This window comes from Dipodomys ordii, unplaced genomic scaffold (genome assembly GCF_000151885.1).
Source record: "Dipodomys ordii isolate 6190 unplaced genomic scaffold, Dord_2.0 Scaffold63, whole genome shotgun sequence".
In the NCBI taxonomy this organism is placed as follows: Eukaryota; Metazoa; Chordata; class Mammalia; order Rodentia; family Heteromyidae; genus Dipodomys; species Dipodomys ordii.
This window is the reverse complement of record NW_012267279.1, coordinates 3,555,869-3,575,975: the sequence shown is the minus strand read 5'-3', so window position 1 is coordinate 3,575,975 and position 20,107 is coordinate 3,555,869. Positions and strand designations below refer to the sequence as shown.

The 20,107-nt window shown below is 37.7% G+C and overlaps 1 pseudogene; it reads left to right on the top strand.

The window, feature by feature from the left end:
• Positions 1-16,650: 16,650 nt before the first annotated feature.
• On the top strand, positions 16,651-17,271 carry LOC105990159 (annotated as a pseudogene).
• Positions 17,272-20,107: the final 2,836 nt, after the last annotated feature.

The following is a 20,107-nucleotide window of genomic DNA, read 5'->3' as shown; positions in this document are numbered from 1 at the left end:
GAATTACACAAAGAGGAGCTTTGGGGTTTTTGAGTTTTCAGAAAGAAGAATATTTAAATTTGAGTCTGTCACATGTTTTTATTTTGTCTTAGCAACACTTAAATCCATGTTGCTTCTTGTGTAGACTTTAACATAATAGTCAACATGGGAGACTCAACAATCAAACCTCACACATTTTAGGTTCATGAAAAAAAAAACAGCAAGATTGTTAAAGTTTCAGGACATGAAGTTTAAAAAATCGTGGTGTAGTCCAGGCGCCAGTGGCTAATGCCTGTAATCCTAGCTATTTAGGAGGCTGAGATCTGAGGATCATGGGTCAAAGCCAGCCTGAGCAGGAAAATCCATGAGACCCTTATCTCCAATAAAACCACTAGAAAACTGGAAGTGGCACTGTGGCTCAAGTGGTAGAGCTCTTGCCTTGAGTTGAAGAGTGTAGGGACAGTTCCCAAGCCCAGAGTTCAAGTCCCACGACCGACACAAAGAAAAAAAAAGAAAAAAGAAAAAAAATCATAGTATACATTGCTGATATTTTTCTCTTCAAAACTTCCCCATAAAATGGAATAACTTCGCAGATGAGCTGTTCTTTGGCACACTTGCAAGCAGCTTGTTTCAAAGGAAGAACTTTAAAAACAGCCACTTCTTTCCTGCCAGAATTTTGAGAGATTGATGCCCTTTTCCTTCATTTGTGCCATGCCTATAGGCTACAGATTGTCAGTTACTTCCTGAGACCCTAAATCGAATTTTGTTAAAAACATTTGTTGTTCTCAAAAAAGAAAAAGTTTGTAGATCACAAATCTGTAAGAATTCCTCTAAGCAACCAGAATTTTTCAGGAAGTTTTGAGGTTACTTTATTGCATTTAACTCTGTGTTTTGATACTTGATGAACAAGTCATCTGGGATGTTAGTTTTCCATCCAGAGAGTAATGTCTTGCAAATTTCCAACTTGTTGGTGGAGCCAACAGTATTTTTGTTGTTGTTGTTTGTATGTTTGGGGAGGGATTTTTCCTTTGGTTGCTATTGATTTGAAACCAACTACTACTCTTTTAAACACAAAAAAACTAAAATGGTGACTTTGATATGTCATTTCTAGCCAGCTCACAATGGATGGTGAGTTGGGGGATGGCAGAAAAGATCAAGCAACTGAGTTTTATCCAGGGATGTTTCTCTAGACAAGTAAGTTCCTCTGTGGATCTCAGTTTTATTATTGAAGTTGGAATCAGGGCAATTGGCCCAAAGTTCTGCATTCCTTAACTCTCAGAGGAATTCTAACAATGAGTTAAGCATTTAAAGAGAAAAATCTATAAATTATTGATATTACAGTTAAATTCCTCTATGGAAATAATTGGATAAACTTTTGAGGTATCACTGAACAACCAAGATTAATGCATTGTTTGTTTTGTTTTGTGGAGACAGGGTCTTACATGTAGTCCAGGCTGTCCTTGAATTCGTATTGTAGCCCTGGCTAGCCTTCAATTCATCTTTTAAGGGATTGTTTCTATATTAACTTAGTAGAATTTAGCTCCTGGGTATACAAACTAACCACTACAAGTAACTATTGGATGCCCCTTAGTCTCACCCTAATTTTGTCGTAAGCCATTGTAATAGCTTCCTAACTTTTTTATACCTTTGGTCTCTTCCCCCAGTGCTTTTTACACATGACTTGTACTATTTCCCAAATATAGCTCGTCTCATAAGACCTTCTTGATCAAAATCTTAGCTAAGATTTATATAACATATAAAATCCTTCTTATGGCATATTAGGCCTGTACTGCCTTCTTTCCTTCTTTCTTTTCTTTTTTTTGCTAGTCATGGTGCCTGAACTCGGCCTGGGCACTGTCCCTCAGCTCTTCAGCTCAAGGCTATGCTCTACCACTTCAGCCACAGCACCACTTCCAGCTTTTTCTGCTTATGTGGTGCTGAGGAATCGAAACCAGGGCCTCATGCATGCAAGGCAAGCACTCTACCACTGAGCCACCTTCCCAGCCCCTTGTAGGTTTTGGTTTTTTTCTTTCTTTCTTTTTTTCCTTCCTTTCTTCCTTCCTTCCTTTCCTTCCTTCCTTCCTTTCCTTCCTTCCTTCCTTCCTTCCTTCCTTCCTTCCTTCCTTCCTTCCTTCCTTTCCTTCCTTTCCTTCCTTCCTTTCGTCTTGGGGCTTGAACTCTGAGCCTGGGCGCTGACCCTCAGCTCTTCAGCTCAAGGCTGGTGCTCTACCACTTGAGCCACAGTGCCACTTCTGGTTTTCTGGTGACTTATTGAAGATAAGAGTCTTACGGACTTTCCTCCTGGGCTGGCTTTGAACTGCAATCTTCAGATCTCAGCCTCCAGAGTAGCTAGAATTAGAGGTGTGAGCCACCAGCTCCAGGCTGTCCCATTGGTTCTTGCTTTCTGATTCTAACTATTCCTAGCTTATGGAGTAAGAGCACTTGCCCTGAGTTCAAACCTCACTACTGCCAAAGGGGGGAAAAAAGAAAACGAAATTAACAAGATCCCCATGTCAACTAATAAGCTAATAATATCCATAGTCCCTGCGCTGGTGGCTCACGCCTGTAATCCTAGCTACTCAGGAGGCTGAGATCTGAGGATGGTGGTTCAAAGCCAGCCTGGGCAGTAAAGTCTGTGAGACTCTTACCTCCAATTAATTGGCCAGAAAACCGGAAGTGGCTCTGCGGCTTAAGTGGTAGAGTGCAAGCTTTGAGCTGAAGAGTTCAGGGACAGCCACCCAGGCCCAGAGTTCAAACCCCACAACTGATTTTAAAAAAAATCCAGAAGTGGAGACTTGGCTCAAGTGCTAGGGCACCAGCCATGAATGAAATAGCTGAGTCAGAGCTCAAGGTCCTGGAAAAAGAAAAGGAAAGAAGAGAGGAGGGAGGAAGAAAGGGAGAAAAGGAAGGAGGGAAAAGATATGTATATTTTAAAATTGTGAATATATGATGGGTGAATTTTACCTCAGTTTTTAAAAATACCAATTGAAGATTCTGCATGAGGCTTCCCAAAGGATTTTCCATCCATGGTTGGGAATCTTGAGGTAAGATTCACCATCTTCAGCACACTTATGCTTACAGGAAATGCATTATAGGCTACCTGGGCAGAGGCCAGCTGCTGCTTCTGCCCTCTATGTGTGCTGAGCATGCTGCTTTTCTTTGCATGCTGCTTTGTAATTTTTAAACATCTTCCCAATCATTAGCTCATTTGATTCTCCTAGGTTTTATCTCCAAACATACTTATATTTTTTTCATATTTACGTGCTGAAGGCCGAAAATGATCTACTTAAATACAATAGATTTATCTTGAATATCTTTGATGACTTTTTGTTTCACTTTTCTTTTACTTTTAATATATTTTACTCATATATGCTCAGTTCTCCTGATTTCTGTAGCTATAAACGTTTCTGCTTTCTGAGTCTTAATTTTCAACATGGTCTGTTTTTCTTTCTCCCTTCCTCTGAGTAAGATGTATAAGCTTTTACTTTAAAACTATACTCAATTCTTGCTTTTCCTTAATCTTGTCTAGATGATTCAGAATAATTTAGTCACAACCCATACAATGATAGTTGTTGCCCTTCCCTGAATATTTTTATGGTAGAGCCATCATTTATTTAATAAAATATTTTATAAGATGCTTGTGTTTTATAATACAAATTAATTACATTCTTTTATTTCCTGTGGCTGTTTAAAGCTTATTTTAATGCTCAAGTTTATTATTTATTCTTTTATAGCCACACATTTACTTTGAAGTCCTTTTTAAGGACTTCAAGCTTTACATTCATTGAAAATCTTTATTGTATTCCTGGAAATAGATCCTCTCCTATATTTACAAATCACCATTTTGGGAGGATGTTATTTGCAATTTCATCTTGGACAAAAATTTGAAGATTGTTTCTAATTGTTGTATTTTCTTTCAGTGTATTTTGTAGTCCCTTTTCGTCCTATCTCTTTCTTTGTTGACATCCAGTTTATTTTATTCTTATTTTGTCTGTCTTAGAGACAAGTCCTCACCATGTAGCCTTATGGTTCAGGGCTGGCCTTGAACTCTCAATCCTCCTACCTTGTCCTTTCCACCCTGTGAAATTCTAGGTATGCCTAGCCTTTTCTCATTTCTGCTATGGGATAATATAATTATTGTGACATAATTCCCCTTTTTTGTATTTCCCCCTTTATTTCCTAGATTTGGCCTATACTTCTTTGTGAGAATGTTTATATACTACAGTGCCATAAATGCCTATACTCACATGAAGCCTCAACTGTCTCTCCACTTTCCTCACTCACCCTGCAAAGTGAGCGGGGGGGGGAGGGGGGTTCAGTTCATATACCCTGTAGCATCACTGGATTTCGTTGTTTATCTGGAAATTTCCTTTTTTTCATAGTCTTAAAGTCAAAGGCATCATTGGTCCAAACACAAGACTTTCTTGATCTAAATAGAATGAACATATTTCCTATCTTTTTATTTTAGTATCTTATAGATACCTTACTTTTGCTTATGCTCTACATTTCATGAAATGTCAGAATTTATCAAAATTATAGCCTCTTGCTAATGCAAAAGCCAGATTGTATTTTTTAGTACCTTCTGTATCCTGTCCCCTTAGCGCACATAAATTCTACATTAGAATCATTCAGCAAAATATGTTTGTATTTATTTATTTATGTTAGTATGTATGTTAGTCATGGGTCTTGAACGCTGGACCTGGGTACTGTCCCAGTTCTTCAGCTCAAGGCTAGCACCCTACCACTTGAGCAACAGAGAGTTTCACAGACTTTCCTGCCTGGGCTGGCCTTGAACTTTGATTCTTAGATCTCAGCCTCCTGAGCAGCTAGGATTACAGGCGTGAGCCACCAATGCCTGGCAAAATATTTATATATTTATTTTAAAATGTTTGCTGTTTTTATTTTATTGTAAAGGTGATATACAGAGGAGTTACAATTTTATAAATTAGGTAATGAGTACATTTCCTTTTGAACAGTGTCATCTCTACCTTCATTCTCTCCCAGTTTTTCTCCTCCCCTCTAAACCCTACTCCTCCCCAAGTTGTATAGTTCATTTCCAACATAGTGTTTAGTGGATTTCACTGCTGAATTGGATCACTCTTCATGCCACCATTTCTGTGCTTCCCCTCTACCTCCCCAAATCAGATACATTTATATACGAGACCAAAGGAATAGAAATCAAAAACAGTGACAAAAGGGAATAAACCAAAGGAAAAAGGGGAAAAAAACAAAAACAACACAATAAAAAACATCCTCTTTCCATTTCTTGAAGTTCATTTCAATAAGTATCATTTTATATGAGCATATGTACAAAGCTATTGAGCCCTTGTGATCCTCTCCTAAGAATATCCTCCTTTATTCTCACTGTGTGAATATTTAGGTGCTATTTAATTAATTGTGTCCAAGTATAATTATTTGTCTTTTATTATTTTATTATCCATCAGGTTTACTTGTAGATTTATAGGCACATTCTAATTATTACAAATGAGGGAAATCAAGAGCCTCATGTCTAAAATATACTTAGAGTTAAATTAAAAAAAATTAAACCTCCCCAAAACAAATCCTCAAAGAAACAGCAACCTAATTAATAAACTTAAAGAGAGAGTTCTCTGAAGAAAAAATAAGAATGGCCAATAGACAAAGAGATGCTCAACATCTCTAGCCATAAAAGAAATGCAAGTCAAAACAGCATTGAGATTCCACCTCACCCCAGTTACAATGGCTATTTTCTTTTTCTTTTGTCGGCTGTGGGGCTTGAACTCAGGGCCTGGGCATTGTCCCTCAGCTCTTCAGCTCAAGGCGAGCGCTCTACCACTTGAGCTACAGCGCCACTTCTCGTTTTCTGGTGGTTTATTGGAGATAGGAGTCTCACGGTCTTTCCTGCCCGGGCTGGCTTTGAACCGCAATCCTCAGATCTCAGACTCCTGAGTAGCTAGGATTACAGGCGTGAGCCACCAGCGCCCGGCACAATGGCTATTTTCAAGAAAACTAACAATAACAGATGCTGGTGGGTACTTGGCCAAAAGGGAACACTACTTTGTGGGAATATAAACTTGTTCAGCCATTCTAGAAAGCGGTATGGAGGGTCCTCAAAATATTTGTTAAGTGAAACTTGAAATCATTTTGCTTAAGTTTATCATTTTTCTGCTCTTACTTATTTTTCATGTTCCCCCCTCCTATTTTCCCAGACTTTCTAATACTATTTTTGTATGGAATTTTCTTTTAGAGTTATTAGGATAGTCTTACAACTAGTTAGAATAGTTGTACAACAGTGTAAATATACTACCAATTGTACATTTTTAAGTGGCTAATGGTTAATTTATGGTTTGTGAAATGTCCATATTTTATGAAGATAGCACTTCCAGGTTACTTCAGACATTAAGGGATTATTTGTCCCTGGAACAGATTTGACAGTCCATACTCTTCTTTTTAAATGAGGAAAAGTAGTAAAATCAATCCCAGAAAGAGAGGGAGAAAATTTTCTTCCTTGTGAGTTTTTGGAGTCAAATAGTCTTAGTTCAGATTCTGATTCTGTCAGAAACTAGCTGTGTGCTCTGCATCAGGTCATTTGAGAAGTCAATTTCTTATATATTAAAAAAAAAAAAAAAGAGCCAGGCACTGGTGGCTCACACCTGTAATCCTAGTTTCTCAGGAGGCTAAGATGTGAGGATCATGACTCAAATCCAGTTTGGGCAGGAAAGTACATGACACTTTTATCTCCAATAAACTACTCAGAAAAACCTGGAAGTGGGGTTGTGGCTCAAGTGATAGAGTGCCAGCCTTAAACAAAAGAAGTTCAGAGACAGTGCCCAAGTCCAGAGTTCAAGCCCCAGCACCAGCAAAAATAAAAATAACCCCCCCCCCCAATAAGCTGGATGCCAGTGGCTCACACCTGTAATCCTAGGTACTAGGTAGGCTGAGATCTCAGGATCTTGCTTCAAAGCTATCCCGGGCAGAAAAGTCTGTGAGACTCTTCTTTCCAATTAACCACTCAAAAACCAGAAGTGACACTGTGGCTTAAGTGGTAGAGTGCTAGTCTTGAGCACAAAATGTCTGAGGCCCCTGAGTTCAAGCCCCATAGCCAACCAAAAGCAAAAACATAAACAAAAAACAAAAAATCCCCACTACTTCTTAAGGACCTTGTGAAGACTGAATGTAGTAATGCATGTAAATGTTCTTTGGAGTATGAGTTTTTGTTTGCCCACTTACTCCTTCTACCTTCTGAAACTCCTCCTCCTTCCATAGATACTGGACTACATGTGTCCCCTGCCTGGGTGAATTGGTCTTTTCCCATCCCTATTCTATATAAATAAATGCAAATCAAGGAAGCACCAGGTAGACAAGTAGGTTTGGACCACATCTGATGAATTTTAGCACTGTAAGAAACAACAAAGGAGTCGGGATCAGATAGCTCAATAGGACAAAATAAATGTGTATTCCCTCCTTTTGATATTAATTTTTCCACAGATTCCTTCCCATTAAACAAAATAGCACAGGAAACCTAACTATTGTGCACAAGTTTGGCTAAAATTACTATATATTTTTTTAATCTGGTGGGAAAAGAAACCTTGAACTATAGTAGAAAGTATTCAATGTGTTAGAAAGTATGAAATTGTATTGTGTAATATTTCTGGTTTGTTTTTCACACAAAGGCAAAAATATTTGATACATTATAAGGAGGAAGCAGATTCAAGGTAAGAGCTCTAGACTGGGGATTAGCAGTCCTGGCCCTGTCACCGACTGACCTTCAATAGGCCACTGTTCCTAGCTTGCTCCATTATTCAAATGAAAAATGTAAGCATTGAACTTATCCCCTTATTCTTTGAAATTCAACAATTTTTTTCATTGAAAAATTCCACTCCTTGGGAACTTTAAAAAATATTTTACCATTTCTATGTCAATTATAAGATGGTTTTAGGTATATTTTAAAATATTTTGTATCTATATTTTTATTTATTTATTTATTTGTCAGTCATAGGGCTTGAACTCTGGGCTTGGGCACTATTGCTCAGCCCTTCAGCTCAAGGCGAGGGCTCTGTCACTTGAGCCACAATGCCACTTCCAGTTTTCTGAGTGGTTTATTGGAGACAGGAGTCTCACAGACATTCCTGCCTGGGCTGGCTTTGAACCACAATCCTCATAGAATTACAGGCATGAGCCACTTGTGCCTGGCTAGATCTATATTTTAATAAAAATATATTAAATTAATTTTAATAAAATTATTATGTGATTTAAATATAGATTACTAAGCAAGTATTCCTTTTAATTCTGAGTTAAAAAACATTATTATCTCCAAGTCAGTTTTTATTTAGCAAGTTTTTATTTTCAATTTTTTTAATTTCATAAACTATGACATTATGATGGATGGATTAACTGTTATTGTTTTTACTTTGGCCTCATATTAAAGAGAATTTTGGTCTCTATGGAATGGCATGTTTGAGAATTATAAGTAAGTCTTACTTAAAAACCATACAAGGACCTGGTGCTGGTGGTTCATGCCTGTAATCCTAGCTACTAAGGAGGCTGAGATCTGAGGATTGCAGTTCCAAGCCAGCATGGGCAAGAAAGTTAGTGAGACTCTTATCTCCAATTAACTACCAAAATGCCAGAAGTAAATCTGTGGCTCAAGTGGTAGAACACAAAAGTCCAGGGATAGTGCCCAGACCCTGAGTTCAAGCCCCAGGATGGGAATTTTTTTTTAAGCCATACAAAGTATATCAGTGTTATGTTCTTACAAGATATGGATTCTGAGTTTTTGGAGGGAGGGGAAGAAATATATCATCCTTGGTGTTGGTTCTAGAGATTAGATAGTTAAATTGAAAATAAATTTATTGTTATTCTATTCCAAGGTACTATTGGTTTGTATTCATGAGGGTATGCTGAAAATTTCCTTGATATGTTCTGAAAAGCATTACCTTAGAATCCATTTACCTGTCGGTGAATGGCATAAGAGCACAGCATTGAGGAGAAGGTACTGGCATTGAAGTAGAAAGCCCATGTTTAAGTTTGGTACCCTATCTACTTTTAGAATACAGATCAAATCACTTAATTTTCAGCCTTTAGTTTCTCATCATAAAATTAGAATAATTATTTGTCTTCTCTCTATGGTTGAGTCTTCCTAAAAAACAAATAAAATTAAGTCAATGACATGATATTGAACATTTTGCTGTAATAATTATTACATGAATGTTTATTCATTATGTAGCATTTTATTATGTAGCATTTTATGGTGTGTATGCTAATACTGGGGCTTTAACTCAGGACCTAGGTGCTGTCTCTTAGCTTTTTTGCTCAAGGTCAGGATTCTCTACCACTTAAGGCATACCACCACTTCTGGTTGGCTGGGGCTTTTTGGGGGGGAGGCATATTTATTTATTTGGGTGGTTAATTAGAGATGGTATCTCATGGACTTTTCTGTCTAAACTGGCTTTGAATCACAATTCTCAGATCTTAGACTTCTGAGTAGCCCGACCCATCACAACTGCCTATGTACCATTTGACAGGGTAAGTTGAGTGAAGTGACAGCTGGGGGCTAAAAATTTAAGGAAGCACTTACTCTCAGAACTGTGCAAATACAGAGTGTGTCTTGAGAGTGACTCCTTAAATTTTGAGTCCCTGCTGATTCCTCACTCTCTCCCTGATAGTTCAGGCCTAGGTATATGGCCATAAGAATCTAGATGCAAGTCTGATTTCTGAAAGCCTTTTTTTAAAAAATGAAATTCAGTACATTTAAGGTATTTAGGAGCAACTTTATACCTGCTAGTTTTCAAAAGCTATGAAACTGCTGGTAAGATGAAATATTACTTCTCTAATTTCTTTTTATTGATTATATTATACTACTTATATCTGTGAACAGTTAGATGTTACAAAATAAACTCATTTTTATCGTCAGATACTTTCCTGAAGGTAGTTTTCCATCATGATAGGTTACTATATGATACCATATCTGCATTCTTATTTTCTGGAATTGGTAATATTAAATTTGAATACTAAAGCTTTCAGCTTCAGCTTCTTTAAACTGCTTGCTTTTAAGGTTGAAACAATTTGCTTGGCAAGTAAATAAGATATCACAAACATTTTTAAAATTCCAGAGAAAAATGAATATGAAAATTGTAGTTCCAGGCTGAGAGCTAGATTCCTAGAAATAAACATGAATTCCCCTGCTATTGAATTAGACCCATTTCATCCACTGTGTAGTATGCCAAGTTGTAAGTTGCAGAGAGTTTATTTGGGAAGTGGCCAAGGATGGAGACAGGAGGGCATGGATCAAGGTCAAATCTACCTCCCCAGAACAAGGCTTAGGGACATATATAGGATAAAGAAGAAATGTGATCTAATTTGTGAGGAAAGATGATTAGAAGTTAAGAAAAGCAAAGTAATTGTGTTCTGTGTATGTGTAATAAATGATACCTCTTACGATGCAATATGGTGGCTTTTCTCTTTGTTTTGAGGGCAGAGTTATTGGTCCCTTGACATCAAAGAAGTCACAGATGAGATATTGAATAGGCTCAAGTGAAGAATTGGTTGTTTTAACAAAAGAGTCCTTCAAGTTCCAGAACAACCATTAGCATCGTGACCCATAGATCAGAGGTGTTCTCTACAGCAAGAGAGAGCTAGAAGATTAATAATAAATTATTCAGCTATATGGACTAAAATTAGTGAAGTTTAAAGTCAATAAAAAGCAGTAACTAAAAGCAAGTGAACTTTGAGAGTTTATTCGGGTCCTATGTACAAATGGCCCAGATTCAGCCTCTATGCACAAACAGATTTTTCAAGAGCTGTTCACATGCCCTTGCTTTTGGCGTGAGGTTTTCAGGTTAAGAATGAACGAACAAACTTCTCCATGAGTTCTTTAAACAAAGAAAGCCAGTGTTTGAGTTTGGTGCATATTTAGAACTTTTAAAAGTGCTTGCTTATAGAAGTTTAAGCTTTGTAGCCTCCTTTTTTTATTTTGCTTTTTCATGCAGCTATTAAAAGGTTTGACCAACAATTTTTTCCTATAGTTGTCTAATTATCCATATGTAGGATTTGAGAGATTTTATTTCCTCACGTTTTATATTTAATCTCCTCTGCTCTTTAAGTATTCCCATATTTTATTTTAGTTTGAAGCTGAATTTGTCACTTAAGAATGGTGTTTTTGAAAAGAGATGAAATAGAGTCAGAGTGAATGTCAAACTTACAGAAGCTAGAGAACTGGTAAGTAGAGAGATTCCTCAGGAAATGTGGCCTAGAGTGAAAACATTGATGAGATACTCTTTATTTTATGTGGTTAATAAAAGAAGAAAAGCTGGGCGCAGGTGGCTTACACCTGTAATCCTAGTTACTCAGGAGGCTAAGATCTGAGGATCGAAATTCAAAGCCAGCCTGGGCAGGAAAGACTATGAGACTCCTATCTCCAATAAACCACTAGAAAACTGGAAGTGGTGTTGTAGCTCAAGCGGTAGAGTGCTTGCCTTGAGCTAAAGAGCTGAGGGACAGCGCCCAGGGCCAGAGTTCAAGCCCCACGACCAACAAAAATAAAGAAATAAAAAATAAATAGAATAAATAAAAGAAAAGAAGAAAAGCTTGAGGCCATTTTCCTACATTTACTATTTTAACAGATTATCAACAACATGTTGCATATTTAAACTATTTTTCCCTCTAATGTGAAATGTAGATACATTTATGAGCAAGAACTTTGTACCACAATGAACAACCATATCAAACTAAGTACGTCATTTGGGTATGTTTCCTCTATCATTCAGCATTGTGTAATTTGGTTTCTATTACCTCCCAGAAATGTCCTAAGTTGGCCAGGACATAATAAGCTATCTGCTAGATGTGGAGGTTGTTAAAGATGAAGGAATTTAAAATTTAAACAGAAGTTTCAACTCTACCAAAATACCACACAGACTTACCCGAGATTTAAAATGAACTGTATTCTGTTTTTGTCTTTTCTTTTTTTGGTACTGGGTATCAAATCCAGGGTGTTGCACTTGCTATGCAAGTGCTTTGCCACTTAGCTACATACCAGCCGCATGAACTTTATTCTGAATGCTTAAAAGTTGGGAATTTTTTCCTCTTCTTTTATGTGTTTGGACTTTCAAAGGTGAACAGGCTTACTTTTATAATCAAAGAGTAGAGAAAACAAGAATGCATTCATATGAGGATTTAAATCCTCCTAGTCTCTGCTTTGTTGGAGGAGTGTTGGGATCTCAGCAGAGCATCAAAGCAGCTTTGGGTGGGACTATGGATTCTAAATAATGAGCTGGGTATGGTAAATGTGTACAATCTAGATTGGCTTAATATGGTCTCACTCGCCCAATTCATCAACTATTCATTACCAAGCATGACAACTAAGTACAAAGTGTTGTGTGAAGAGCTATACAGACAAGATAATAGGAGCTCCAACATGGAGCTGTTCTAGAAGAATTCTTTAATTAGCACTATGATAGGAGTTACAAAGAAACCACAAAATTCTTAGAGAATTTATAATGACAGACCCTGATATCATGTTAAGGGAAAGGAGCTCAAGGACGACTGGTGTGAGGAAGTTATACATCTAAATCTAAAGTGAGAGGCAATCAGCCAAACATGAACGGTGAAGAAAGGGTGTGTGTGTGTGTGTGTGTGTGTGTGTGTGTGTGTGTGTGTGCTACTACTGGAACTTGAACTCAGGTACTTTTTCCTGGCTTTTTCTATTCAAGGCTGGTTCTCCACCACTTGAGCTACACCTTTACTCGTAGCTTTTTGCTGGTTAGAGATCAGGGTCTCACTGATTTGTCTATCATAGCTGGCTTTGAACCATAATCTTCATATTTCAGACTCCTGAGTAGCTAGGATTACAGGTATTTTTATATATATTCATTTCAAGAATGCCCAGAAATAGGAAAACACATGCCAGTGTTAAGAAATACAAGACCATTGTGGAGGAGCCTAGAAAAAGGAGCTACTTTTTTTAAATCTTTTAAAGAGATTTGCATTTGAAGAATACTTTTCTCTATGGAATATGGATTAGTGTGGGCTAGAGGAGAGAAGAGCCCTATCAGAGTTTATTACCTTCCTCCAGGTGGGAGAGAATGGATTCCAGGTAGTCTCTAGGTGAGTAGTGTGGCAATAGTCTTGGGGCAGGATATCCAAGTTGTAGAGATAGTTTTAAAGTATAGTTGACAAGAATTGCTCTCCAGTTATTTAACAGACAAATTATAAATTGTCAAGAATGACTCCCAAGGCTAGATGTTCCTCAGTGTCAGAGCATGTACAAGGCTCTGGCTTATTTCAGCTCTACTAAAATAAAACAAATAAATGAAAACAAAGCCCTCTTGTTATTGAGTTTGTATAAACTGCTAGGACATCTCCCCACATTATGGCTCTCTGAAGTGGGCAAAACATTCATTATCACTTTATAGATTTTTAAATGAATAAATCAAGGAATTGAGTGGCAGTTCCACTTATATAGTGATGCCAACTGGACTTCTGTATCTGAATCAGCATTTGAATTATGAAAGCAGTGATTCTCAGTGTAGATTCTGCTTTGTATCGGGAAGCCTGATAGTGTTGTTTGCTTCAGGATTTGCTGTTCAAATGTTCCTATTATCACTTGAAATGTCAGATGACATCTTACTTTGCTACTGGCAGTTCAGACTCCATAGTAATGACAATAAAGAATAGTAGCATACACAGAAAACTGTTTCTGGCTAGGAAAACCCCACCCTAAAATGTAACTTAGATGTTCCATTCTTGCCATCCTTAGTGGGTTGTGTTAATGTTTACTTTCTTGCTCTGATTATTTAATTTGCCCTCCACCTTATTCTTGCTCTATAAATGACTCCTCTCCCCAGCAGAAATTTTCAAAGAACAGTACAACATGTATATTCTTCAGGTGACTCAGAAATGTTATTTGTGTTTAAGAGCACCTCCTCCAGTCTCTATCCAACACTGTTCTTCTTGGTCTGCTATGCCTGAAATGGGGGAGGTGATGGCTTACCACTCTTTCTCTTTGGTGCCTTGTCAGCCTTTCTTGCTCTATCAAACCAGTACAGCTTTCTGTATATAACAGTCCAGTCATTAAATTCTCTTCAGCAAAACCATTCTGAGCATGTTTTATTCTCCAAACTTGACTGAGTTTTCTATTTCTTCTTATATTTGTCATTGCTTGTTTTATACATTTCAAGGCTATATTGTTAAACTGCAAAACATTAAGTTTAGAAATCATAAACCATAAGTTAATGATTGATGGGTCTCCTGGATTGGTAGTTCTTTTGCATATTATTTTTTGGAAAATACGATTTTGACTAATAGTGACTAAAGGATAAATAAGTCTCCTTTGGGTTTGTATTTATTGCTCATGTTATTTTCTTTTAGTCTATTGCTTTTCAACCTTCTGTGTTATTTTGTTTCAAAGTAAGTTTTTTTTTCTTTTTCTAGTTTATTTTCAAAGTAAGTTTTTAAAAGTTTATAATTTGATGGGGCTGGAAAGGTGGCTCAGTGGTAGAGTGCTTGCCTTGCATGCATGAGGCCCTGAGTTCGATTCCTCAGCACCACATAAGCAGAAAAAGCTGGAAGTGGCGCTATAGCTCAAGTGGTAGAGTGCTAGCCTTGAGCTGAAGAGCTGAGGGACAGCACCCAGGCTCAGAGTGCAGGCCCCACAACTAGCAAAAAAAATTAAAAAATAAAAATAAATAAAAGTTTATAATTTGAATGTTTATGTTGCTATTTGTTTTTAAAAAATTTTGAGACAATATGTCACTATCCAATCCAGGCCAGCTCTTGAACTCTCCATCTTCCTGCTTCAGCTTCTAGAGATCAGCAGTGGGCTGACAGTTCCAACTTTCTAATCTTCTAATCACTTGGTTTTTCTGGTACCTGTTCCACCTTGAGGTTATCTAGGGACTTCACTAGGAATCACCTCATCACCATAAACTCAGGTGCTATTGAAAAGCAGAATTTATTTTCAGTGCTGTTAATCCAGCACAAGCATGCATGATTAATAAACTAGCTACATCCCTAGCCCACCGAGATATTATTGAAAGGGAAACCATACAACTTATGTATCTTTAGGTTTGGCTTATTTCATTTAATATAATTTTCCCAAGTCTTTCCATTTCCTTGTGAATGGAACAATGTCATTCTTTTGGATGGAAGCATAGAATCCCATTTTGCATATATACCACATTTTCTTGATCCATTTGTTCAATGTGGGCGTCTTGGTTGATTCCATATCTTAATTATGGTAAACAAATGCTGCAATGAACATGATTGTGCTGGTGGCTTTAGTGTGGCCTGCTTTGTGGTCAATTGGATAAATGCCCAGGAGTGGGATTTCTGGGTCATAGGGAAGCTCTATGTTTAGTCTTTTGCAGAATTTCCATACTGCTTTCCAGAGTGGTTGAACCAGTTTACATTCCCACCAACCATGTGGCAGTCTGCCTTTGGCCACATCTTCACCAGCATCTGTTATTGTTGGTTTTCTTGATAATGGCCATTCTAACTGGGTGAGGTGGAATCTTAATGTTGTTTTGATTGCAATTCTTTTATGGCCAGAGATGTTGAATATCTCTGTCTATTGGTCATTCTTATTTCTTCTTTGGAGAAGTCTCCCTTTAAGTCTTTAGACTATTTATTAATTGGGTTGTTGTTTCTTTGAGGATTTGTTTTTGAGAGGTTTAATTTTTTGAGCTCTGAGAATATTTTAGATATGAGGCACTTGTCTGATGCATAGCTAGTAAAGATCTTTTCCATTCTATGGGCTTTCTATTTACCTTGCTAGCTATGTCCTTTGCCATGCAGAAACTCTTTCGTTTCATGCAATCCCATTTATCTAGTCTTTCTTTGATTTGTTGTGATTCTGGATCTTTACTATGAAGTTTTGACCTGTGCCAAGGAGCCTTAGTGTTTCCTCTGTTCTTGTAGTATTTTCAGATTATCTGCTCTTCAATTGAGGTCTTTGATTAATTTGGAATTCATTCTGGTGTAGGGTGATATATAAGGATCTAGCTTCAGCTTTCTGCACATGTATAGACAATTCTGCCAGCACCATTATGTGCTTATAAATCTACAAGTAAATCCAAAGGATAGTAAAAGACAAAAAATTACACTCGGACATATTAATTCAACAACATTCTAAACATTCACAAGTAAAAACAAAGGAGGATATTCTTAGGAGAGGATCTCAAGGGCTCAATAGCATGTGCATGTGATCAAATAAAACTATGCTTATTGATATAAACTCCAAGAAATGGAAACAAGGGGCTTTTTATTGTGCTGTTTGCAGTTCTTCTCTTCCTCCTCCTCCTCCTCTACCTACTCCTTCTCTTCCTCCTCCTCCTCCTCCTATTTTTCCCCTTTGTTACTGATTTTTTATTTCTGTATCCTTTGTGTTGTATGTAAGTTTATATCTTATTTGAGGAGGGGAAGAAGCAGCACTGAAATCATGGGACAAGGGTGAACTAATTCAGCAGTGAAACCCACTAGATGTTATCTTGGAAATGAACTATACAAATTCGGGAGGAGTGGGGGGTGAGAGGGGAAAAAACTGGGAGAAAATGAGGGAGGGGGTGACACTGTTCAAAAAACAAATGTACTCAATACCTGACTTAGGTAACTGTAATCCCTCTGTATATCACCTTTACAATAAAAATTAAAAAGTAAGAGTCAGATGGGTGCAGAAATGCTTCTGGAAGGATTGCCGTGATGGCCATGCAGGGAAAGCCCCAGGTGCAGTTCAAGCTCATCCTGGGCCTGGTGGGGGTCGGTGGAACCAAGAAGATGATGTTCATGAAGTGTCACCTGACAGGTGAGTTTGAGAAGAAGTATGTAGCCATGCTGGGCATCAAGGTCCACCCCATCGTCTTCCACACCAACCGAGGGCCCATCAAGGTCAACTTGTGGGACAAGGCTGGACAGGAGAAGTTCCTCAGCCTGAGAAATGGCAACTACATCCAAGCCCAGTGTGCCATCCTAATATTTGATGTAACATCAAGAGTTACTTACAAGAACGTGCCCCACTGGCCTAGGGATCTGTGCTTGTGTATGAGAGCATCCCAATTGTGTTGGGTGGCAATGAAGTAGACATCAAGGACAGGAACGTGAAGGCAAAGTCTGTTGTCTTCCACCAGAAAAAGGATCTTAAGTACTATGACATCTCTGCCAAAAGCAATCACCAAAAGCTCTTCCTCTGGTTCACCAGAAAGCTCATCGCAGACCCTGACTTGAGTTTGTCTCCATGCCTGCTCTTGGATCCAGCCTTGGATGAACATGACCCAGAGGTTGCTCAGACCACAGCTCTCCAGGATTGAGGATGACGACCTGTGAGAAAGCGAAGCTGGAGCCGGTGTCTCAAGTCTACTTTTATAGGCAGCTGTCCTGGGACGTCAATGGTGCCCATGTGTGCCATTTTATCATCCAGCGAAGCAGAACATGTGCTTCATCTTTGGGATGCTGAAGGAGATTAATGGGCATCGGAATGAATGTGGCAGTTAAATACCTTCATTTTTTTTTTTTTACTTGAATACTTAGCTGTTTGGATCACAGTTGTTTCCTTCTTGAGTTTCAAAGATAAGATGGCTACAGTCACATCACAAGACTCAGTGGTAAAACCTTGTTTGTTACTCTCATTCCCATTCCTTTGTTTAAAATCAGAATAAAGTTGTATGTCAAGTACCTAAAATAAATAAATAAATAAATAAATAACATTAAAAAAAGAAAAGAAGTCTCTGGGTGTCACACCTGTAATCCTAGCTACTCAGGATGCTGAGATCTGAGAATTAAGGTTCAAAGCCAGCCCCGGCAGGAAAGTCTGTGAGACTCTTATCTCCAATAAACCACCAGAAAACTGGAAGTGTCTCTGTAGCTCAAGCGGTAGAGTGCTTGTTTGAGCTGAGTGCAAGGACAGAGCCCAAGCCCAGAGTTCAAGCCCTGTGAGAAAAAGAAAGAAAGAAGGAAAAAAAGCAAATAGGAAAGAAAGAAAGAAAAAGAAAGAAAGGAAGAAAGAAAGAAAGAAAGCAAGAAAGAAAGAAAGAAGGCAAGAAAGAAAGAAGGCAAGAAAGAAAGAAAGAAAGAAAGAAAGAAAGGGAATTAATTACAAAAGGCACTTTGATCTATGTGACAAGAAACTGGATGGCACTAAGACCAAATATAATTCTTATTAAAGTCAGCATAGATTTTCTTTTTTGCTTGCTATCATGTGTTCACCAACATGTTTTATCAATACTGTGTGGCTGCTAAGTGTCCTAGGCCAGAGCAAGCAGGTAATTTGTCACATCATTCCTGCAAGCCCTTGTGTATTTTGTATTGCCTTCTGATCCAGGCAGTGTAACACAAGCTGTGATTCAACCAGTAAATAATACATAAGTGGGCAAGCCTCCCTCCCTGCCTGGGATTCCTGCCCTGTGCCCTGCCCTGAATCCCAAACAACTCTTCATACTTTGGACCAAGCCTGTTTTGTATTTCTAGCCAATTTCTGGGATGTGAAAATATTTACCATAGTTTGAAGTACAGCTGTGTATTCAGAGCACTCTTTTTGTAAAGAAAACATTTTGTTCTTGCCATGGGCTAGTCAAAGGTGTCTCAAAATGTAAATTAAAACCAAGAGTCAAAATACATAATAATTTTCAGAATGATAAGAAAAAAGAAAAGAAAGGAGAATTCTACAAGAGCTGGATGGACGATTATATTTAAGGTCCCTGTAGTTTATGACGACCTTGAGGGAATCAAGGAGCCATACCTCGTTGATTTTTTAAATCTCTTCTTCCCCTTTATACTAGTCTTTATCTGCTTATATCACAACTTATTTCCTGCTTATTGTTGTGATGCTAACAGTATTTGTATGACTAGTACAAAGAGGTTAACAAAACCACCTGGAAACACACAGCTAATAAGGAACAGAGCCATAGTTTGAATTCACACAATTCAATCTTAGATTTTGTGTTCTTAACTACCATATCATCATTGGTGCAGCATTAGACACAGAAGCAACCCACTTAACACACCCATATTCTTGTTATTAATCTTCAGCTCGTATGTGTGTGTGTGTGTGTATGTGTGTGTGTGAACACCAGATCCACTGTTAAATAACTCCAATAAATCTTATTTTTATTCTTTTTTTTGGGGGGGAGAGGAACTTACATTGAAGTCTTTTTAGAAAATGTGATTAACCCCAATCACCTGTATAGAAATAATCATGAGTACTATCACAAAATCAATGACTTAAAATGAGACTTTAAAAAGATTATTAAAAAATGTGGTCATTCTTTTTAAATTTTTTATTGTGATTGATTACATAAATTTCACAAATTTCATAGTCTTGTGAGATAGTGATACTTAGTTAAAGTCACAAACACATTCTAACCTTCATGGGACAAATTGTCATTATCATGGTCTATAAAGTTTGTGAATTCTATGAGCTTTGACAATACAGCTATTTCTTCCACATTGGATGATATATACATTTCTTTTTTGCTTAGTGTCAGCTGTTCCCTCTTTCCCTATCATTCCTTCTTATTCTTTTATGTCTGTTACTGTATTGTTTTTGAGGAAAGAAAATGACTATTTTCCTGGGTAAGGATTTCCCTGGAATTTTCCTGGAATTTTGTTTTGTCATATAAAAATACTAGATCACTCTTGACCAGCCAATTTCTGGCATATGAAAATATCTACCATAGTTTGAAATACAACTGTGTATCCAATATTATTCCTCTCAGCAAAGAGAGCAGTCAGTTTATTAGCGCTAATAAAAAATAGAAAGATAGTGATAATATAAAATGATAGTTCTCCAGATATAATATATATTTTTTTAGTATTATCAAAGACTCCACCTATTTGTCACCAGCAGTCTTGGCCTGACTTGGGACAATTTAGAGCTTCATTAGGTACCAAAAAGGAAAAGAAGCTGGGCACTGGTGGCTCATGCCTATAATCCTAGTTACTCAGGAGGCTGAAATCTGAAGATCACAGTTTAAAACCAGCCCTTGCAGGAAAGTCCATGAGACTCTTATCTCAAGTTAACCACCAGAAAACTGGAAGTGATATTGTGGTTTGAAGTGGTAGAGTATTCACTGTGAGCTAATACTCTCAAGGACTGCACCCAGGCCTGGAGTTCAAGCCCCATGACTGACAAAAAAAAAAAAAAGGAAAGAAAAGGACACAGATA